At 39.7% G+C, this 24,670-nt stretch overlaps 1 protein-coding gene and 4 non-coding genes across 5 annotated transcripts in view; 4 read left to right on the top strand and 1 right to left on the bottom strand.

Annotated features, from left to right (window-relative positions):
- LOC121387385 overlaps nt 1-24,670 on the bottom strand; it is a 105,390-nt gene that overhangs the window by 73,281 nt on the left and 7,439 nt on the right. The gene's annotated exons all lie outside the window — the stretch shown is intronic.
- On the top strand, nt 10,278-10,359 carry Trnas-gcu. The gene has a single exon. It is a non-coding gene; the product is annotated as a tRNA-Ser (tRNA).
- Nucleotides 10,554-10,635, top strand: Trnas-gcu. The gene has a single exon. It is a non-coding gene; the product is annotated as a tRNA-Ser (tRNA).
- Nucleotides 12,149-12,230, top strand: Trnas-gcu. The gene has a single exon. It is a non-coding gene; the product is annotated as a tRNA-Ser (tRNA).
- On the top strand, nt 15,114-15,195 carry Trnas-gcu. Its single transcript has one exon. It is a non-coding gene; the product is annotated as a tRNA-Ser (tRNA).

Raw genomic sequence — 24,670 nt, 5'->3', positions numbered from 1 at the left:
AAACAAAACCCACTATTTTGTTTTTGGTTTTGAAAACGCACCAAACATAACGCAATGTAACGTAAAATAACATAACATAACCTAAAATAACATAACATAACCTAAGATGGCATAACATAAGAGAACATAACATAACCTAAGATAACATAACATAAGAGAACATAACATAAACTAAGATAAGATAACATAACATGAAATGACATAACCTAACTTAAAATAACCTAATATCACATAACCCAAGATACCCATACCTAACCTAACCTAAGATAACATAACCCACGATAGCATAGCATACCATAGCATAGTACAGCATAGCATAGCAATGCATAGCATAGCATAGTATAGCGTAGCATAGCATAGCATAGCATAGCATAGCATAGCATAGCATAGCATAGCATAGCATAGCATAGCATAGCATAGCATAGCATAGCAGAACATAGCGTAGCGTAGCGTAGCATAGCATACAAGCATAGCATAGCATAGCATAGCATAGCATAGCATAGCATAGCATAGCATAGCATAGCATAGCATAGCATAACGTATTATAGCATAGCATAGCATAGCATAGCATAGCATAGCAGAACATAGACTATAATAGCATAGGATAAAATAGCCTAGCACAAAAGACACTAATATTTAAGGGAAACATGAAACCCGCACTGCTGTAGACTCATTTTAAAGAATACCGGATTTGGCTTTATCACGGACTTTAATACGTCACGAAGATCGACGGACCTGTCAATATTTGTCAAACTGGAACAATGAGATTGTCTCACAACACCGGTGATCGAACGTTTTTCCCACACAGATCAATAGGTGCATATTTACATAACGGTGCGTTCATACGATGCAACTTAACATAACTAACAGCAGCATTGATCAAAGTTAAGTTTGTTTTGTTTAACAACACCACTAGAGCACATTGATTTATTAATTATCGGCTATTGGATGTCAAACATTTGGTAATTCTGACATAGTCTTAGAGAGGAAACCCGCTACATTTTTTCTATTGGTAGTAAGGGATATTGTATATACACCATCGCAAAGGCAGGCTAACACATACAACGGCTTTCGATACACCAGTCACTGGCTGGAACGAGAAATAACCCAATGGGTCCACCGATGGGGATCGATCCCAGACCGATCACTCATCGTTCCGCCCCGTACGTTCATACAATGTGACTTGAATTAACGACCAGTAGCATTGGTCAAAACCATTCGTTTAGTCACCGCAACTAAAAACGTAGTCGTTTTAACTTCACTACAAAGGCGTGTTCAGGTAAGGTCTCATTACACAGTTTCCTTCCAATTTGTGACACATATTGTAGTTCACACATTCACTTCTAGTAATTGGGGAACAATTAAAACAATTGATCTTTTTCAATGGTAAGCCTTCTGGCTGGATTATTCCCATGTTATTTTGTAATATTGTACATTGACGTTTTGGGACATGGGTGTATAGCGGAAGAGTCGGCCTGTGTATATCGGTTCCTGAACTACCTGTTCGGACTGGTACTACAGCCAGATGCAGTCATATAGCAAAACACTGAGACGGAAATGTTCTCAATTTTGGAGTAAAAATAAATGCTTATATATGTTCGCAATGGTGTATGTTGTTAGTACCAACCAACGAGAACCCGTTCTATTGGCAATGTTCATTTGAAGTTGAGCAATTTAACATGGATTTCAATGGCAGATGACATCTGTGTAGTGAGAGCTAAACGAGCGCTAGAAAGAAATTTGACTGGTACCGTTGCCTTCTGTTTAAAAACCAGTCTAGAGAGCAACCGCCACAGATGTTGTGCAATTAATATACTTATGATTTAGGCCATTGTGTACGTGTTCGTTAGCATTATACAAGTAAATAATATATTTTTCTTTCTTTCTTTTCTTTCTTTTTACTTTTTTAATACAGTCCCATAGTTTAGGCTAGGTACCATAACGCTGCTCTTAGGCAACGAAAATGCATGAACAAAATGGTGAACCATCTTTTAAAAATAATTGACCTGCTTTTGCACTGAAGTTCGATTGACACAATATAACTGTACGGTGAACTACAGAACGTTACTACAAATCGTACCGTTGGAAAGCATCTTAAGAGAAAACAAAACCAGAAAAGTGGCCAAATCATTAATCTTCTTAAAAAGTCTTCTTCTGTTTCGAGTGTTGTTCTTTATTATTGAATTTGTTACGAGTATTTACGTCTCATAGTTTTTGTTTTGGGTCTTTAAAACACGCCAAATTAAGCACAGAATTGTGTTTTATTGATGTTTGTGATCTTGTAAACCCTCAGGAGCATGCATATAGATTCAATGAAGCGCGATAAATTTCTGGCTAATAATCGAAAAGAAAACAAGACAGAAAGAAAGACAATGATGGAACGACGAGATACGTCATTTCCTGTTTATCCTGCGAGGTCACGTAACTGAAAATTACAAAAAAGATACATATATGGGTTGTTAGGTAGAGAGACAGAGAGAGAGAGAGAGAGAGAGAGAGAGAGAGAGAGAGAGAGAGAGAGAGAGAGAGAGGGAGGGACAGAGAGGCAGGGGCAGAGAGGCAGGGGCAGAGAGTCTGAGGTAGGTTGGGTAGCAGAATTATTCGCCCTGTATGGACTGATTTATCCCCATTCCAACCAGTAATGCACAACTGGTGCCTCAAATGTCATGGTATGAGCTGTCCTGCATATGCGAAAGTGCAAACAAAATATCGATAGGGGAGCTACCTCTTTCTCTCTCCCTCTCACCCCTCTCTCTCTCTCTCTCTCTCTCTCTCTCTCTCTCTCTCTCTCTCTCTCTCTCTCTCTGTCTGTCTGTCTCTCTCTGTATCTGTGTCTCGAGGGTGGGACGTAGCCCAGTGGTAAAGCGTTCACTCGATGCGCGGTCGGTCTGGGATCGATCCCCGTCGGTGGGCCTATTGGGCTATTTCTCGTTCCAGCCAGTGCACTACGACTGATATATCAAAGACCGTAGTATGTACTACCTCGTCTGTGGGATAGTGCATATAAAAGATCACTTGCTGCTAATCGAAAAGAGCAGCCCATGATGTCGCGACAGCGGGTTTCCTCGGTCAATATCTGTGTGGTCCTTAACCATGTCTGACGCCATATAACCGTAAATAAAATTTGTTAAGGGCATCATTAAATAAAATAAAATTCTTTTTTTTTTTTCTTTCTGTCGGTGTCTCTCTGTGTCTGTGTGTGTGTGTCTCTCTCTCTCTCTCTCTCTCTCTCTCTCTCTCTCTCTCTCTCTCTCTCTCTCTCTCTCTCTCTCTCTCTCTCTCTCTCTCTCTCTCTCTCCGATCACTCAGTTCTAACAACCGTGATATTACAACTGTACGGAGGTGTCGTTCAACAAACATTTCTTTCGTTTTCTATTTTGATTAACCTATATCTGTACCCAGCCTCCTACGGCCGGATCTATCAAAGATGCTGTTTGCGGAAGAATACTAGACAGACAGACAGACAGACAGACAGACAGACATATATCTTTATTTAGATCTGACAGTAACAAATAATCCTTTAAGTGAAACCTATTATTTCGTAATGACAACTACTCATTAAGCAGATTGACATTTACACTGAACAACATTAGAACATTTCCCCAGAGGTCAACCATTGAATGATTCACCGTTATCTTGCGTTCAAAATCTCCGTTTTGTTACATTAAATTCTAACGCAATTTTCAATTCTTTGTCCCCACACACTCATTTCGTCGTTAAACAATAAAACATGTTTTTAATCGATAACTACAGAACTTAGAACCTCGATTCAGATGCTACGGAACAGGGGGTGGGTAGGGTGCGGGTGCAATCCCCCACATTTCCCTGTTATTGTGACCAGAATGCCACGGAACAGGGGGTGGGTAGGGTGCGGGTGCAATCCCCCACGTTTCCCTGTTATTGTGACCAGAATGCCACGGAACAGGGGGTGGGTAGGGTGCGGGTGCAATCCCCCACGTTTCCCTGTTATTGTGACCAGAATGCCACGGAACAGGGGGTGGGTAGGGTGCGGGTGCAATCCCCCACCTTTCCCTGTTATTGTGACCAGAATGCCCTGGAACAGGGGGTGGGTAGGGTGCGGGTGCAATCCCCCACGTTTCCCTGTTATTGTGACCAGAATGCCACGGAACAGGGGGTGGGTAGGGTGCGGGTTCAATCCCCCAGATTTCCCTGTTATTGTGACCAGAATGCCACGGAACAGGGGCTGGGTAGGGTGTGGGTGCAATCCCCCAGATTTCCCTGTTATTGTGACCAGAATGCCACGGAACATGGGGTGGGTAGGGTGCGGGTGCAATCCCCCACATTTCCCTGTTATTGTGACCAGAATGCCACGGAACAGGGGGTGGGTAGGGTGCGGGTGCAATCCCCCACATTTCCCTGTTATTGTGACCAGAATACCATGGGACAGGGGGTGGGTAGGGTGCGGGTGCAATCCCCCACATTTCCCTGTTATTGTGACCAGAATGCTGGAAGCGCCGTATTTGAGCACTTGAAATTAAAAGTTTTCTCAGGCGAACATGTCCCGAACCTCCTCTAACAGATCCGGGCCCTTCGAGCTCTTAAAGTTATGCCATCGGACTACAGTCTGGTAGGTACAGGGTTCGCATCCCGGTACCGGCTCCAGTCCAGAGCGAGTTCTTAAGGGCTCAATGGGTAGGTGTAAGGAAGGCCACTACACCCTCTTGTCTCTCACTAACCACTAACCAACAAACATCTAACCCACTCTCCTGGATAGACATCCCAAACAGCTGAGGTGTGTGCCCAAGACGGCGTGCTTGAACCTTAATTGGATATAAGCACGAAAATAAGTTCACATGAAAGTCCCCTCACCGGCCTCGGTGGTGTTGTGGTTAAGCCATCGGACTACAGGCTGGTAGGTATAGGATTCTCAGCCCGGTGCCGACTCCAACTCAGAGCGAGTTCTTAAAGGGACATTCCCGAGTTTGCTACATTGTAAGATGTTTTCGACTAATAAAATATTTCTACGATTAAATTTACACATTAAATATATTTTCTTGTTTAGAATATCAGTGTCTGTATATTCAATGTGTTTCTGGTCGTCTTAATATTTGTAAGAAGCCCAAATTGGATTTTGTCTTCAAATAATTTCGTACGTACGAAAAAATATGTTTTAGGAAATAAAATGAAAATTAAGCTAGTACAAATATTAGAACGATCAGAAATACGTTTAATATACAGCCACTAATATACAAAACAAGAAAATATATTTAATATGTAAGTTTAATCGTAGAAGTATTTTATTAGTCGATAACATCTTAAAACATTGCAGCAAACTCGGAAATATCCCTTTAAGGGCTCATTGGGTAGGTGTAAGGCCACTACACCCTCTACTCTCTCACTGACCACTAACCAACTAACAACTAACCCACTGTCCTGGACAGACAGCCCAGATAGCTGATCGTGTGTGCCCAGGACAGCGTGCTTGAACCTTAATTGGATATAAGCTCGAAAATAAATTGAAATGAAAGTCCCCCCACCGGCCTCGGTAGGTACTGGGTTTGCAGCCCGTTCTGGCTCCAACCAAGAGTGAGTTTTAACGATTCAGTGGGTATGTGTAAGGCCACTGCACCCTCTTCTCTCTCACTAACCAACTAACAACTAACCCACTGTCCTGGACAGACAGCCCAGATAGCTGAGGTGTGTGTGCCCAGGACAGCACGAAAATAAATTGAAATGAAATGAAATGAATTAAAGTCCCCTCGGGCCACCGGACTGACAATGCCCCCCCCCCCCCCCCCCACACACACACATACACTTTCAAAACACACTGATTTTATGTTTGTCACGGGGATCCTATAATACCGTAACTGAATGAAACACGATTATCCAAATATCTCTCCTAACTGTATATCTATTAGATCTCTATGTATCGGGCAGTGTATACCCAAGTAGCTCGGCACTAGGTATAAACAGAGATAAGATCTTATATAAAGTATATATAATATAGCACGTTAGTTCACTAGAAAACACAACAAAACACAATATACTTTGGAATCTGTATTAACCTGAAGCTGACAAATATATTTGCCGCAGTTAATTAGTTAACAACAACAATAATAATAACAACCCAGAACTAATCACTTAATTAGTTAATAACTAGGTGTCTAGTTTACACAATATTCTAATCACTTCACCGTGATACAACACCCACACGTGTGATAATTGAGAAACGCTGCCAGGGAACTTAATTAATAAAGGAATTACAACTCTATTCCTAACTGGTTAATTTTTAATTAACCCTTAACTACTCATTCAGTAACCTTGTAATACAGAATTAATACTGGTACATATCACCATAAAGACAATAACCTACAGTTTACCTAGGTCCTCTAGGATGACTGGTTAAGCTTTAATAATTTTTAGAATAATGAATCCTACAGTTTACTTCGTCAGATTACCGGAAACACTGTCTAAATAATATTGGTATAATACAGTATTAAAATATTTAAAGAGCAGAAAAATATATATTCACCAAATCCAAACGGACTAACGTTCCCTGGGAGCCTTCCTTTTGTTTCTCCCTGATATCTCTAAAATCCTAGCTATTTATTACAAAACCGAATATCGCCTGTGGGTACAAGGCGGCACCGAATACCTACAAGTGATATTTCCACAGAGACCAAGACGGCATATTTTTCTTAGATGGCCAGACTTACTGTCGCCTAGTTCGCCAAAAATCACGGTCGTAAAACCGCGCTATCGTAGGTATTACGTAACTACTGGCCACATAGCCTCCGCACCTGGTCTGGGTGTGTATTGGGAACAGCTCGACCACCGTCGCGCGGAGGTATTACGTAACAAAGTGCCCACCTAGTCTAAGTGCATATTGGGACTGCACACGGCCCTCTAAAACAATTAATATCGCCACAGGCGAAAAGCAATTAAGAGCATGTTCCGTCACAATGATAAATACCGTGATATGGATCATTTTCGAGCTCCCTGATAAAAAACAAATCACATATTAATCACTAATACAGACACTACAAGAAGAAACCCGACAGAAACCCCTTTCAGTAATGTTCAGGTTAAATACGTATATGCTGACGGGTAGGCAGGTCAGGTCAGAGGGTTTTACGTGCACATTCAGAGCAAGCTGCTGTAGCGCACGCCTGTCATGGGCACAGGTGCCGGCCTCGGCCGGCTCCTCCGTCCAGAACAGGAAAGGGTTGGTGTGGGTGGGAAAAGGGACCGCCTGCACTGGCAGGTCAAGAGAGCACCAACAGTCCGACCAGAGTCGGTGACAGGCAGGGGGTTGGTTTTAGTGCTATGGAATTTGGAATGTCCCGTAGGATTAATGCCAAATGGAAAGGGTGCGCAGTTTGAATGGAGGAAATTGTGCAGAATTTATGTAGATTGGTCTCTGACGGCAAGTGATGATAACTGTCCAAATGTACGTCAAGCTTTCTTACTGTCGGAGTACTAGGACAGCTGGCCCACTTTCACACAGCCGTTTTTTGCTAAACGTTTGCAAATTATTTTGACTGGTTCCCACAGTGAGCAATTCGGTTTAATGTGTAGCGTTAAAACCAGTGTAGAAAGCGTTAGCGAAAAACGGTTGGCTGAACTTGCTCGTGGACCCTGTTCCAATAATTTCGAATAAGTATATGACTTCCATAAACATTAGCACACGGCCGAAAACACATTAGATATACAAACACTGGTATTCTAAACGAGAAAATGATTTTACTATGTAATTTTAGTCTTCAAAAAAAACTACGGGGCAGGATGTAGCCCAATGGTAAAGTGCACGCCTGATGCGCAGTCGGTCTAGGATCGATCCCTGTCGGTAAGCTCATTGGGCTATTTCTCGTTCCAACCAGTGCTCCACGACTAGTATATCAAACAGCGTGGCATGTGTTATCCTGTCTGTGGGATGGTATATAATATAAAAGATCCCTTGCTATTAATGGAAAAAAAATGTAGCGGGTTTCCTCTCTACGACTGTGTCAAAATGATCATATGTTTCACATCCAATAGCCGATGATTAATAAATCATTGTGCTCTAGAGGTGTCGTTAAACAAAACAAATTTTTGTTTTCTTCATAAATACTCTGTTAGTCGGAAACACATCTTACAATGGCTACAAACTCAGAAAGTCCATTTGATAATCCGCAATTTTCTATAATGACCTTCACTCCTCCTTTGGGACTTTCAACCGTTAGTATCTGAGCACCCTCGACGTAAATACACTGTTGATGTGTCATGATTAATTAATAAACTTTATCTTTGTCAATAAAAGCAGGATTATGCCCCGCGTCACGAGCATATTCAGTTTCGGTCCTTCGGCCAACAATTTTAATTGTTTTTCACGATAACTCAGGGACCCAGGGAAAACCGCGTCCCCGTGGGATGTGCATTTGATAACGTCTGGGACAAGGCAAACTTATCCTACTCAAGACACAAGAGTGACGACTGACATTTTCATTATTATAAAGTAAATGTCCCGTATGTCCGAGATACCACTGGGTTCAAAATAGACCGATATTTCAGTACATTCCGCGCCTTATCCAGTATATCGCTATGATGAACAGACAGACCGTAGAACAGTGTACTAAAATTAAAGGTGCACTATCACTTTGTTTTACTTTTGTTTAACGACACCACTAGAGGACATTGATTTATTAATCATTGGCTATTGGATGTCAAACATTTGGTAATTTTGACATAGTCTTAGAGAGGAAACCCGCTACATTTTCCCATTAGCAGCAAAGCATCTTTTATATGCACCATCCCACAGACAGGATAGCACACACCACGACCTTTGATATACTAGTCGTAGTGCACTGGGTGGACAGTTATAATAAGTGTCATATTTCGCTATTTTTACATTTTATTTGTGATAAATGACTACTGTTAATAGATCTCACACATAATCTTCGTATAAATAACTCGTGACATTGTAATTTGCTAGGTTCGCCTCCAGGTACCGGCCCCCACCAAGAGCAAGTTTTACAACTCACCAATCACCAGCCTCGGTGGTGCAGCGGTTAAACCACCGGACTCGATTTCCCAGCGAGTTTTAACGACCACTAAGACCACTCCACCGATATAATATAATCACGAAAATAAGTTGAAATGAATGAATGAATGGTTTAAACAATATTTATTTTAAATATAATGAAATTGGCCAACAGACTTAGCGTATATTAAGACCTCTACCTACGTTGTACAAGCGGATACAAGTTAAAACTATAACAGACTTACATAGACTTGAACCACTAGAAATAGAAACAGAAGGGGTAGAGAAAGAAGGCGGGGTGGGGGCGCGGGGGGGGGGGGGGGGTAGTATAGTTAGTAGAAAACTGCAAAACAATAATAATAATAATACGATAATTTTTATAAAATATATGTAAATAGTTTGACATGCAATTGTTTCTTTGTTTCTTGTACCGAGGACTGTAGCGAATGAAACGATCTGTATCTTGTATTGGACAAGACGGACGCCCACAAGAACAAGACGGACCATCTGAGATATATCGAAAGAATTTATGACTATTGAGATCACTCATGTCTAGACGGAGTTTACAGTGGAGCATATGCTCAAATCTAGAACCCAGATAAAAATATCTAGGAACAGCTTTGTTTTATTTCTTTAATTGATTTTTAAAAGATATCAGTGATTCAGCTTTCCGGACTTTAACATTTAATGCATTCCAGGGGCCTAATTAACTAAAGTTTCGCAACTTTGCGATCTTGCAATGCAATGCTAAAAGACTTGCAAAGCATCAGCTTTGTTGTCTAGCAGAGCCTAAGAGATCTTTATGAATTAGGCCCCAGATCCTTATTCCAGAAGGAAAAAAATGAATGAATGAATGAATTAATGAATGAGTGAATGAATGTAATTTGCTTGCACAACGTGTAAAATAAATAAAGTTTGTTTTGTTTAACGACACAACTAGAGCACATTGATTTATTAAACATCGGCTATTGGATGTCAAACATATGGTCATTTTGACACAGTCATAGAGAGGAAACCCGCTACATTTTTCCATTAGTAGCAAGGGATCTTTTATATGCACCATCCTACCTGTAGACAGGATAGCACGTATCTTATCTCATTACGTTGTAACACGTCTAACGAAATCGACGAATCCACAAAAAATCTGGCAAGTTGATTTTTGGCAGCTAGATAAGGCCGTCAGAAACAGATGAGTTGCACAAAGGGAGCAAACTTATCGGCAACGCCCGCCAGGTATAACATTTTGAAGTGTTCGCCTCACCTGAATACCCCCGATTCCGCCGGCGTTGTATATCGAGACGAGGTGGCCGAGAGGTTAAGGCGATGGACTGCTAATCCATTGGGCTCTGCCCGCGTGGGTTCGAATCCCATCCTCGTCGGATACATTTTTGGTTTAGGATTTTAATTAAGAATTTGTTAATAGAATGTATCTCATATTTAGACAATAGTTAAAGTAATATATATATACATATACATAATTGATTTGACTGTATTTTTAAAATGAATACATTTTTATTGCAATATTTGTTATTACATCCTTACTAAATACGGAATATTAAATGACATTGAACAAGACGAGGTGGCCGAGAGGTTAAGGCGATGGACTGCTAATCCATTGGGCTCTGCCCGCGTGGGTTCGAATCCCATCCTCGTCGAATATTTTATTTGCACCACATTATTAATAATTGCTTGATCTCTTTTTCATCCCTTTTCCTCCGTCTGTCTCTCTCTGTCTGTCTCTCTCTGTCTCTCTCTCTCTGTCTCTCTGTGTCTCTCTCTCTCTGTCTCTCTCTCTCTGTCTCTCTCTCTGTCTCTCTCTTTCTGTCTCTCTCTCTCTCTCTCTCTCTCTCTCTCTCTCTCTCTCTCTCTCTCTCTCTCTCTCTTACTTTTAGAGTTGTTTTTTTAGTTTTAAATTACAGAATGCATATCATATTTAGACTTGGTGTATTACACGATCTAAAATTGTGTTTGATCTGGCGCATCTGACAAAAGATCGTACAGATGCTGTTGTCTACAAACAATTTTCCATGGAAATTCAAGACAGGTACCGTGATTACATTCCAGTTTATACAGATGGATCACAGGATGGGAATTCTGTGGCTTGTGCTACAGTTTTTCCATCAGACACAATACTTTCCACGAGATTGCCTGACTCTGAATCAATCTTTAGTGCTGAAATTTGGGCAGTTATTAAAGCCTTAGAAGAAATCAAGGATTCGATTGCATCCAAATTTATTATTTTCACAGAATCACTTTCGTGTCTCATAAGCTTTACGAAATATGAAACTGGACCATCCTTGAATTGGGATGGTGATACGAAATTGTGTCTTTTCATCCTCTGCCAATAAAGATGTTGTATTTTGTTGGGTGCCTAGCCATGTTGGCATCAGGGGTAATGAAAAGGCAGATTCAGCTGCCAAGTCTGCTTTGGATTTTCCTCATGCCAGAATATATGTGCCGTATACTGATTTTAAATATAATATTAACCAATCTATCTTTTTGACTTAGTAAAATGATTGGAACGATGCGGTTGCGAACAAGCTTCATGCTGTCAAGCCAGTCCTGGGAGAATGGCAGTCCTCCTATAGGCAGTGCAGGAAGGATGAAGTAGTCTTGTGTCGTGCTCGCACCGGTCATACATACTTGACCCATTCATGTATCTTGAAGAAAGATCTCCCACCTCAGTGTGAGCACTGTCGGTGTCTTCTGACGGTACGCCACATCTTGGTGGAGTATATTTCAAAGAAACTCGAAAAGATATACAGTGTATTTGGACAACGTAATGTGACGGAATCCTTTAGATTCCATCCAGTACTTTTATTACAATTTCTACGTGATACTAATTTTTATTCCAAATTTTAATTTTATCTATCTGTGATATATGTATTTTTAGATAATCCTTTACATTGTGTTTTTATTTAAATCGGGAATTTTTATATTGATGTTTATCATCCCGTTAGTTTTGCATTTACCATAGTTTGACACCCAGTAGCCGATGTATTGTTCGTGCTGGGGTGTCGTTAAACATCTATTTTATCAATTTTAGTATCACATTTGGACACTACATAAACTATATACATATACTGAAATTGTTTCACTATATTTTTTATTGCAATACGTATTATTACATCATCAGTAACTACGGAAAATATAAATGACATCCACCAAGACGAGGTGGCCGAGAGGTTAAGGCGATGGACTGCTAATCCATTGGGCTCTGCCCGCGTGGGTTCGAATCCCATCCTCGTCGGATATAATTTGGTTTTGGGATTTGTATTAGGTTTTATTTATTTTTTAATTACAGAATGTAGCTCAATGCTCATATTTAGATAATAATTAAACTAAATTGTTTGGTAATTTTGACAGTTTTAGAGTGGAAACTCGCTACATTTTTCCATTAGTAGCAAAGGATCTTTTATATGCACCATCCTACAGACAGAGAACGAGAAATAGCCCAATGGGCCCACCGACGGGGATCGATCCCAAACTGACCGCGCCTCAAACGAACGCTTTACCACTGGGCTACGTCCCGCCCTTACATCATCAATAAATACGGAATATACCATATAGTCGCATAGAAAGAGAGAGAGAGAGAGAGAGAGAGAGAGAGAGAGAGAGAGAGAGAGAGAGAGAGAGAGAGAGAGAGAGAGAGAGAGAGAGAGAGAGAGAGAGAGAGAGAGAGAGAGAGAGAGAAAGAGAGACAGAGAGAGAGAGAGAGAGAGAGAGAGAGAGAAAGAGAGAGAGAGAGACAAAGAGAGAGAGAGAGAGAAAGAGAGACAGAGACAGAGAGACAGAGAGAGAGAGAGACATACAGAGAGAGAGAGAGAGAGAGAGAGAGAGAGAGAGAGAGAGAGAGAGAGAGAGAGAGAGAGAGAGAGAGAGAGAGAGAGAGAGAGAGAGCATCTGTTTACATGAGTCGTATAATAGCTGAAACAAAGGTGTCAACCATCAGTATTGTATTGTTCTTTAAACATTATATGCGTCAACACCTAACAGTTCTCTTTAATCATGATCACTATATGATTATATGTTAGAAATGATGTTTTTCTGGATATCAAACATTATTTAATGGTCTTTATTTATATATATCCCTTTGAAGTTTTATGTTATTTAACAATGTTTCTGTTCTGTGTTTTCTACATGTATCTATGATCAATATCCCTCAATTTTAAAATGTATGTTACGGGGATCCTATAATACCCGTAACTGAATGAAACACGATTGTCCAAATATCTCTCCTAACTGTATATCTATTAGATCTCTCTGTAATAGGCAGTTATACCCGCTTGTGGCTCGTCTAGGTATGAGCAGAGATAAGATCTTATATAAAGTATATATTATTATAGCACGTTTAGTTCACTAGAAAACACAACAAAAACACAATACACTTTGGAATCTGTATTAACCTACGCTGACAAATGTACTGCCGCAGTAGTTAATTAACAACAACAAATAATAACAACCCAGAACTGATCACTTAATTAGTTAATCTCTAGGTGTCTAGTTTACACAATATGCTAATCACTTCACCGTGACACAACACCCACACGTGTGATAATTGAGAAACGCTTCCAGGAGAACTTAATTAATAAAGGAATTACAACTCTATTCCTAACTGGTTAATTTTTAATTAACCCTAACTACTCATTCAGTAACGTGCGATAATTGAGAAACGCTTCCTGGAGAACTTAATTAATAAAGGAATTACAACTCTATTCCTAACTGGTTAATTTTTAATTAACCCTTACTACTCGTTCAATAACGTGTGATAATTGAGAAACGCTTCCAGGAGAACTTAATTAATAAAGGAATTACAACTCTATTCCTAACTGGTTAATTTTTAATTAACCCTAACTACTCATTCAGTAACGTGCGATAATTGAGAAACGCTTCCTGGAGAACTTAATTAATAAAGGAATTACAACTCTATTCCTAACTGGTTAATTTTTAATTAACCCTTACTACTCGTTCAATAACGTGTGATAATTGAGAAACGCTTCCAGGAGAACTTAATTAATAAAGGAATTACAACTCTATTCCTAACTGGTTAATTTTTAATTAACCCTAACTACTCATTCAGTAACCTTGTAACACAGAATTAATACTGGTACCTATCACAATAAAGACAATAACCTACAGTTTACCTAGGTCCTCTAGGATGACTGGCTAAGCTTTATATATATATATATATAGAACAGTTAGCCTACAGTATTACTGCGTCAGATGACCGGCAGCACCGTCTAAATAATATTGGTATAATACAGTATTAAAATATTTAAAGTCACATCAATCACATCAAGGTTATACACAGAGCAGAAAATATAATATTTACCAGTCCGGACGGACAGCGATCCCCTGGAGCCTTCCTTTTGTTTCTCCCCGATATCTCTAAAACCCTAGCTATTTATTATAAAATCCCAGATTGGTCCGGAGACAGGACGCGGAACCGAATCTTATGATGTGTATATTTCCACAGTAACCAAGCGGTATTTTTTTTCTCAGATGGTCAGACTTAATGACGCCTAGTCACCAAAATCACGGTTGTAAAAACCGCACTCGCGGAGGTATTACGTAACTACTGGCCACATGGCCTCCGCACCTGCACTGGGTGTATATTAGAAAAGCTCGACGACCGTCGCGCAAAGGTATCACGTAACAAGTTGCCCATCTGGGCTTAAGTGCATATTGGAACTGCACACGGCCCTCTAAAACAATTAATATCGCCACAGGCGAAAACAAATTAAGAGCATGTTCCGTCACAATGTATTATGTAAGTTAGTGAGTGGGTCTTTGGTGCGTGTGCGCGTATGTGGTTTCTTGTATGTATGTATCATGTTGATGTTCTGAATTAAAAGAAGAAGGGGGTAAAAAGCGATGGACTGCTATTCCATTGGGTTCTGCCCGTGTGGGTTCGAATCACATCATCGTAGATTAAATTTTTGTTTTAGAATTTTGATTATGATTTTTTTTTAAATTGCAGAATGTATCTCATATTTAGACTAATTAAACTGAAAATAAAGTACTAATGTCTTCGACTATACTTTAAAAATGAATATATTTTTATTGCAATATTTATATAATATATATTTTTTACATCATCACTAAACACGAAATATTTAATAACGTCTAACAAGACGAGGTGGCCGAGTGGTTAAGGCGATGGACTGCTAATCCATTGGGCTCTGCCCGCGTGGGTTCGAATCCCATCCTCGTCGAATTAATTTTATTTGAACGAACTGTAGGACAATTGCTTGATCTCTGTTTTCTCCGTCCTTCTGTCTCTCTCACTCATCACTAATCCTGTATTTCTCTGTTTCGCTGACTTATTCATTTATTCATTCTATCTTCGTCTTTCTTCGATTTATTAAAGGCATATTGTCACAGACCACTGACCTATTTAATGGTCTAACAACGTATTACTTGAACAATAATAATTTGATTTGTCCCTTTATTTAACCATGTTCATAACCACCATACTCCATTTATTAATGATATTTTGTAAAAATAATTGAATTATGGCAATGGTCCATAATTCAAAAACTAAAATTGCCGAGAGGGTTGACATGGATTTCACTCTATCATGGTTCAGTTAAGGTGATGCGATAGCTAGATTTGGTTTTCAACAATTAATGTGATTTTTATTTATTATCCATTTTTAGAGAAATAAGGTCTTTAAATCCGTGACAGTATGCCTTTAATCATTGGCTATTGAACCATCTCACAGACAGGATAGCACATACCACGGCCTTTGATATACCCCTGACTGGAATGAGAATTAGTCCAATGGGCCCACCGACGGTTATCGATGCTAGACCGACCGCGCATCAGGCGAGCGCTTTACCATTGGCCTACGCCCTGGCCTCCCGCCATATATAGATTCAGTATGTTCGGCCGCGCAGGTTTAACTTTGTCTGTGAGTATATATTGAAACATAATACAAAATTACCAAGAACATCCCGCGGCCTTGAAATCTGAATACCAGTTCAGGTTACGATTACGTCTTTTATTATTCTGTTAAACGAATTTGTGATCGGTTTTGTTCAACGTGATCAACACAGCCGAGGGGTGGTTTTTAATCACATGGTGATTAATTTATATTTAACCATATTGGCATAAACCATGAATCATAAACCGGGCGTACACTAAATCAAGCTAAAACACTCTGGGGGGTGTGTGTGTGTGGGGTGGTGGGGGTGGTGGTGGTGGTTGGAGTGGTTGTTTTGCTAGGTGGGAGCAAACCATGATCAAATCCCTCCCCTCTTTTTCTCTCCCTCCGCTATCTTTCTTTCTCTGTTTCTTCTCTCTCTCCATTTGCCCTCTGTCTTTTCCCTCTCTACCTTCCATCTCATTCATCCCTCTATTTGTCTGTTTCTCGCTGTCTCTGTCTCTCTGTCTCTGTCTCTGACTTTCTCCTCTCTCTCTTCCATCACTTTCTCCTCTCTTTCTTTTTCTACCTATCCCTTCCACCCCTCTCTCTCTCTCTCTCTCTCTCTCTCTCTCTCTCCCATCTCTTTCTCCTCTCTCCATCTTTTCTATCTATCTATCTATCTATCCCTATCTATCTATCTATCTATCCCTTCCATCTCTCTCTCTCTCTCTCTCTCTCTCTCTCTCTCTCTCTCTCTCTCTCTCTCTCTCTCTGTCTCTCTCTCATTTCTTTCTCTTCTCTCCATCTTTTCTATCTATCTATCCCTTCCACCTCTCTCTCTCTCTCTCTCTCTCGCTTTCTCTTTCTCTCTCTCTCTCTGCGTCTCTCTATCGACATTGTTGAAATAGCTATACGACCACAACCAAATAGACGTAGTTAAAAATGTGTTACAAGGAAGGACGGGCTATTTTTTTTAACGACGCACAACACATTTTTAAAATTACAATTATATGGCGTCGAACATATGGTTAAAGACCACACAGATAATGAGAAAGGAAACCCGCAATGGGCTACTCGCCTTGATTTGCAGCAAGTAATATTTTATATGCATCATTCCACTGAATCGTTAAATGTTCCTTCCCTTTTCTTTGTAGCAGCTGTTTAAACTAGGTAATGCACCGTTAAGAATAGCGACAGCTATTGAATGCTTGTTATAATTATATCTGACGTGATTATGATATCAAACATGTTATTTGGAACGCGTTTTATTATTCAAATACGCGTTCATTACGCCACTACACCACCGCCTATTTGAGAGAAACCATTTTTTTTAATTCCGATTTTGCGAAAACTTGAATAACAAAAGTTGTATATTGATTATGACTATTGAAAAGGTGGAATAAATAAACATATCTTGAATAGTGTCCGTGTATGGGAGGAAAACCTGGTTTGAATTTTACTAAAAAAAAAAACCTATAAAAATTGTTTCCACTGAAATCAATTTAAAATTAAATTTACATAAAAATATTTTTAAAATTTGACGTTTCGACAGGTTAGTTAACATTATCAGGAGAATAAATCAACAAACGACCCGGTGGAAATTCAAGGCAACTAAAAATATTAAATAGAGAAGGTTAGTTGTAAGTTAAAAACAATAATGATGGGGGGGGGGGGGGGGGGGGGGGGGGGGGGGGAGAAAAAAGAAAAAGAAAAGAAAAGACAAAAAGAAGAAGAAGAAGAAGAAAAAAAATGTTTTAGAAAATTTGGAATTCCTAGTGAAACCCATTTTTAAAAAAGGACATTTGTTTTTAAGACCCCCCCCCCCCCCACCCCCTAAAAAAAAGCCCCATCGCCTTTGAGTGAACACACAAAAGTGTTCCACATGAAAAAAATTCCATGTTTTCTGAGGTTATACAATTTCAACTAACAGGCTCGGTCTAGGATCAATCCCCGTCGGTGGGCCCATAGGTCTGTTTCTCGTCCCAGCCAGTGCACCACGACTGGTACATCAAAGGTCATGGTATGTGCTTTTATGTCTGTGGGATGGTGCATATAACAAATCCCTTGCTACTAATGGAACAAAATATAGCAGGTTTTATATCTAAGTCTTTGTCAGAATTACCAAATGTCTGACATCCAACAGATGATTAATAAATCAATGTGCTCTAATGGTATCGTTAAACAAAACAATTTTTTAAATAATTAATCATCGATGACTGGATGTCAAACAGTTGGTATTTCTAACACTTCAGTAAAAACCCTCTACATTTTGCCATTAGCAGCAAGGGATCTTTTATATAAAACTAACAAAGCCTTTAGGGACAAAACGCCAGTGAATGATACTGTTATACGAATTAGAATTATATATAGAGTTTGTCGTGTCGTGAAATATAGAAAATTACAGCAAAAAAGTTTGTTGAGTTTTAGTGTCATTAAGTATAACAAAAATAATGATAGCTACAATCGTACATTGTTTCTCGTGTTGCAACATCCCAGGAAATGAGGAAGCAGATAAGAAAGAGGACAATTGGTCCAAGATGAGCCACAGATCACATTCGAGGAGATGAAAGCTACTGTAAAGCGAACATACAAGACACAATGGTTCAAACAACACCATACATGAAAGTACATCCTTCCTATCATTTGTGATATTACATCATTAAGGATTAAGCATTATTAGTAAATCCGTGGATACATTTATGAGTATAGTATCATATCTGCTGGAAACATACGTTTTTATAAGCCATTTTGAGATTTGATGACGTGATATGACGTCATATTTGCGTCATGACGTCGTATGTGCGTCATACTATATTTTCAACGAGATATTTTGATTCTTTGATATATTTCTATCTACTCATAATAGATTTATGGAATCTAACATCAACCATTTAGGAGATATACGGCTTCAAAGTTTGTGTTGGCGGCCATATTGGATTTATGCTAATTAGCGCATTTCCTTCCCGGCGTCAGATTTGGGTAGATTTTGGATATAATGTTCAGTGGGGTCTAAACAATATATATATATATATATATATATATATATATATATAACCTTCTGTTCTAGGTTCAGTCATATTTTTACTGGATAATAACAGCGGAGACAGTTACTACAAACTGTCAAAAGAAGACCAGGTGATGACTGAGAACAGGCCACTGTAGACTAAAGTACCACATGTACACAAGATTCCAAGTGGGAGACACTGGAACATGTGATTGTGGCACAGCCGCCATGACTGTCGATCATGTCCTTCAGCATATCTCCACTACCATGACCAGAGTGAAGCAATCTGGCCTTCAGATGAACACCTGAAGGAGAAACCTTTCGGCCCCAAGAAAAACCTGCAGCGCACAGCAGCATTGTTCGAGCTACTGTGGTCCCTGTCTGAACGTTCGAAGAAGAAGTTGAAGACGACGACGTTTGTTATGTCGTGAAATATAGAAAATTAGAGACTGCACTTTTAAATACGTGTTGTTTGCAGTTTCCATACAATACTATGAATTTTTTTTTTTTTTTTTTATTATGTTTTTTTTTCAACAAAATAATAATAATAATTAAAAAATATTAATCATGGTTCGGATGTTGTTACGGAAATTGCTTTTGATTTCCCGGATGGCAGCTTGAACTGCTAGCCTACCAGATGTTGGCTTTGTTTTGAAATATTGAAAGCGTCAATTTGTAGATTGTTCAATAGGCTAAGTAACCGTAAATAGACTCCAGAGGCACACAATAGTAATTACGCACAGCTTGCATATGCATGTTGTATTTTTCGACTTTCTTGTCTGTGCGTTGTCGCTTACGTCAAACAACAAAAGGCATTTAGTGAATTGATTTTAAGAATCATTAAAAGCAAAACATTTTAAATAAGATGAAAGTTGACAATAAAAAAATCTGCAATAGCTGAACCCATTTTACATAGTGCCTAAAAAACTTGAGTCAGTGGTTTTAATGTGTTCTATTTATCAACGAATGAAGTTTAAAATTTGTTTTGTTGGACGATACCACTAGAGCACATTGATTTATTAACCACCGGCTATTGAATGTCACACATTTGGTAATTCTGAAACGTATTCTTCTGAGGAAATCCGATATATTTTTCTGTTAGTAGAAAGGGATCTTTTATAGGCACTGTCACACTGACAGGATATCACATACCACTGCTTTTGATATGGGGTACTAGTTGGAACAGGAAAAAACACAGTGTCCGAAGAGTGCATCCAACCTTATTGTCGGATGATTTTGCAGTATTGATAATTACAAGCAGCGCAAACCACAAACACAAACAAACAAACCCACCCCCTAACCCCCACAACACCCCCCCCCCCCCCCACACACAAAACAAAAACAAACACAACAAACAACTAAAAAAAAAAAAAAAAAAAAAACCCCACAAAAAACCCTAACAACACTCGCTCCAAGAATAAAAAAAAAGAAGTATACTCAAAGGCAAAAGTTATTGTGACATGGATTGTCTGGAGTAATAAATTTGTGAATGGATTTATGGATGTAAACCAGAGAAAATCTGCATAAAACAGCTCAAAGAAATGCATTCAATCAGTTGTTGCAGCGATTGCATGCTTTGTGCAAGAAACGTGGAATATTCGGGAGAAATCCTGTCCAGTGTTCACCATGAAAGGCCAGACATTCAGTCGCAAATCATTGCCACTCTGTGCAGCCTTCAGAAGTCCAAAAGTCAGAAAAAACGTCATTAGTGAACTGTTTGATACAATTTCGTCATGCCACACCTCAGTGAAACAGACAGATGGCGAGTCATGAGAATACTTTAATCTGGTACCTCGCAGCGTGACGTCATACGTCAATTTAACGTCCACAGAAACACCATATGGCACTTATGGCAACGATATCAACAAAACAACCAGGTCAGGAACCGTCCCCGTAGCGGCCGACCACACATGACAACCCCTCGCCAAGACTCATGGATCCGAACCACGTAATCTGCGAAACCTGTTCCAGCCAGCAATCCTCACAGGCCGTACCATCCCTTTCTCCAGCGTTTAGTGGCCTCAATGACACGACGGTGCCAGGCCTGTATCAATGCTCAAGGTGGACACACTAGCTACTGACTGTGTGAACGTCGCTCTGGACCCCCTCTAGTGGTGTGGCTCATTTGCATATGGCAGGTGCGCCCTTTTCATGGATTATTGCTCGTTTCCATACCTTCGGACATTTCTCTTTCCATGTTATAATGTTTCATACAAGGCAGTAAAAACTTATCATCAATTATCTTTGTCTTTTGTGTATCACAATAACATTTGCCTTTTAGTATAAGAACAAAACGAAAAACAGTAAAAAAACCCACCCAAACAACTAAAACAGTACAAAAACAAACCAAAAAACTAAAAACATACACATACTCTCCCCACCTCCCCCCCCCCCCCCCCCCCCGCAAAAAAAACGAGAAGAAAAACAGACAAATTAAAAAAAAAAAAACCACGGACACAAAAAAAAACCCCAAAACCGAAACAAAACAAAACCAACAAAACAAAAAAACAACAACAAAAAAACGAAACGAAACAAAACAAAAAGAACAAAACGAAACAAAACAAAAAGAACAAGCATAGCAACAGCAAAATCAATTTTCCTGGAAAGTGGCAGTCCTCCTTTAGGAGAAACACTTGTCAGTTCACCGTGCAGTCATAATAATGTCAAACTGTCCTTTTGTATTTTGACTTTTGCAGAGAAACGGTTTTGAAATATCTAATATGATTTTGTTTTTCAGATTGATTTGTAAATCAAAGGTCGTGGTATGTGCTGTCGTGTCTGTGGGAAAACGCCTACGAGAAATTCCTTTGCTGCTAATGAAACCAAATGTAGCGGGTTTTCTCTGACCACTACGTGCAGGAACTACCAAATGTAGCGGGTTTCCTCTGATCACTACGTGCAGGAACTACCAAATGTAGCGGGTTTCCTCTGACCACTACGTGCAGGAACTACCAAATGTAGCGGGTTTCCTCTGACCACTACGTGCAGGAACTACCAAATGTAGCGGGATTTCTCTGATCACTACGTGCAGGAACTACCAAATGTAGCGGGTTTCCTCTGACCACTACGTGCAGGAACTACCAAATGTAGCGGGTTTTCTCTGACCACTACGTGCAGGAACTACCAAATGTAGCGGGTTTCCTCTGATCACTACGTGCAGGAACTACCAAATGCTTGACATCCAATAACCGATGATTAAAATAAACCCTTGGACTCTAGTGGTGTCGTTAAACAAAACACATTTTAACGTTTGACTGGATCAGATACTAACTATAATATTTCATTTCATTTCAACTTATTTTCGTGCTTATATCCAATTAAGGTTCAAGCACGCTGGCATGGGTACAAACCTAAGCTGTCTGGGCTGTCTGTCCAGGACAGAGAGTTAGCGGTTAGTGGTTAGAGAAGAGGGTGTGGTGGTCTAACACCTACCCATTGAGTCGCTCAAACTCGCTGGGAGCCCGTACCGAGCTGCGAACCATGTACCTACCAGCCTTATGTCCGATAGCTTTAACCACGACACCACCAAAGCTGGTAACTATATATATATATTTAAAAAACTGTCTGGAATGTTTTAAATATTGAATCTCATTAATCAGACTGTCTCTGTTTCGCACCCCCTGTGGTTTCCCCCAGTATCTCGTTATCTGGGCCATTCTACATATTATTATATTAAAATGAAATATTTATGCTTATGGAAGATTATGGCGTCATATCAAATTATATAGATTTATTTGATAAGCGAAATCACTCCAGACAATTGTTTAATTTGTGATGGGACGTATGGAAATCTGCGGTAAGGTTCTAGCGCGCAATAGTTGCATTACAATGGCTTAGCCAGTCGGATAGTTGTTTTAAAAATTAGTGCGGGATTTAGCCTTTGTTACAACATTTATGGGGCACTGGCTAGAACAAAAAAAAAAGCCTAATAGGCCTACACAGAGGTTAATGACCACACAGAGGTTAATGACCACACAGGTAATGAGAGAGGAAACCCGCTGCTGCCACGCAATGGGCTACTCTTTCCGATTAGCATTAAGAGATCTTTTATATGCGGCATCACACAGACAGATACTACTTTCTACGGTTGTAGAGTACTGGCTGGAACGAGAAAAAAGGCTAATGGTCCCACTGGCGAGGATCGAACCTAGATCGATCGAACATCGGGCGAGCGCTTTACCACTGACGCCCCTTTTCCCTCGGCAAATATTTTATTTATACAGTACATTTATGTTTTCCCCTTGACAGACCCTAGTTTTCAAACACTAAGACATAATTATCACTATTAGAGCAGTTTATGATTACTGAAATCAAACATTACTTATATTTTATTGTTTAGATTATCCATTTCCCTACAACCGAAGTGTTTCTGGGCATCCTGGGTTTTTTTAATACCACAAAATGATTTTTTTAAATGTTTTTAAAAACGCACATGCGTCTGACAAGTAACGATTATGGAGACGCGTTTTAGTCTATTTTAAGGGTATTTCAACGTCACAGACTCTTCTTTCACTCTGTTATATCCAAATTTGTTACAGATTTGTAAATTGACCAAACTTAGTGTCCATTTTTACGGGTTGAAACTAGGGTCTAGGTGAAAAATATGCCTTAGCGTTTAAATCCTAGGGTCTTTCCCTTTAACCAAACCATTGGACTAAATCATGTGAAGAAGAAATCCACACCATGTCATGTAGGCTCAAACAAATACGTTAAAAGTCTAGTTTGTTCCACGACACCACTAGAGCACATTGGTTTATTAATCATTGGCTATTGGATGTAAAAAGATTGGTAATTTTTGACTCGCAGTCTTAGAGGAAATGTTTTTCCATTATTCAGCAAAGGATCTTTTATATACACTTTCCCACAGACAGGACAGCACATACCACATACTTTGATATACCAGTAATGGTGCACTGGCTGAGACCGAAAAAACCCAAAACCACTCAGAGAATGGGTGCACTGAGGTGTTTTAATCCTAACAGAACTTGTTACATTTGGTTTACAAAGATTTCAACAGAAAGTATCCTACGACGTAGCTCGAGTCACCTCCAGCCCTACCCCTTATTGATATTGATATGTGGGGTAAGGCTAACTCGAGTCACCTCCAGCCCTACCCCTTATTGATATTGATATGTGGGGTAAGGCTAACCCGAGTCACCTCCAGCCCTACCCCTTATTGATACTGATATGTAGGGTAAAGCTAACTCGAGTCACCTTCAGCCTTACCCCTTATTGATACTGATATGTAGGGTAAAGCTAACTCGAGTCACCTTCAGCCCTACCCCTTATTGATACTGATATGTGGGGTAAAGCTAACCCGAGTCACCTAGCCCTACCCCTTATTGATACTGATATGTAGGGTAAAGCTAACTCGAGTCACCTTTAGCCCTACCCCTTATTGATATTGATATGCAGGGTAAAGCTAGAGGAAAGTCTATGTAATGTTTTTGCAATAGTCGAGAACCAAATGGTTGCAAGCTACTGTGTCTAAAATACTCGTTCTTTCCTATAGCTGATGCCACAGAGTTTTAGTTTGATTATTCTCGAGTTCAGTCATGACATTACACATGTTGTTAACTAGTACCAACGCTACACGAAGAAACCCGACGCCCCTATATGTCAGTACAAGAAAGTACAGCGCAGGTTCGTTTCGCATAGAGATGTCGGGTTTCTTCGTGTAGCGTTGGTACTTTCCTCCAGCCTTATCCCACATATCAATATCAATAAGGGGATAGGGCTGGAGGTGACTCGAGCTACCTACGACGCAACCACTTTAGGCGAGCTAGATCACAAACAAACAACCACTAAAAGTGTGTTG

Source organism: Gigantopelta aegis, chromosome 13, assembly GCF_016097555.1.
Source record: "Gigantopelta aegis isolate Gae_Host chromosome 13, Gae_host_genome, whole genome shotgun sequence".
In the NCBI taxonomy this organism is placed as follows: Eukaryota; Metazoa; Mollusca; class Gastropoda; order Neomphalida; family Peltospiridae; genus Gigantopelta; species Gigantopelta aegis.
This window is presented reverse-complemented; position numbering and strand designations above follow the sequence as displayed.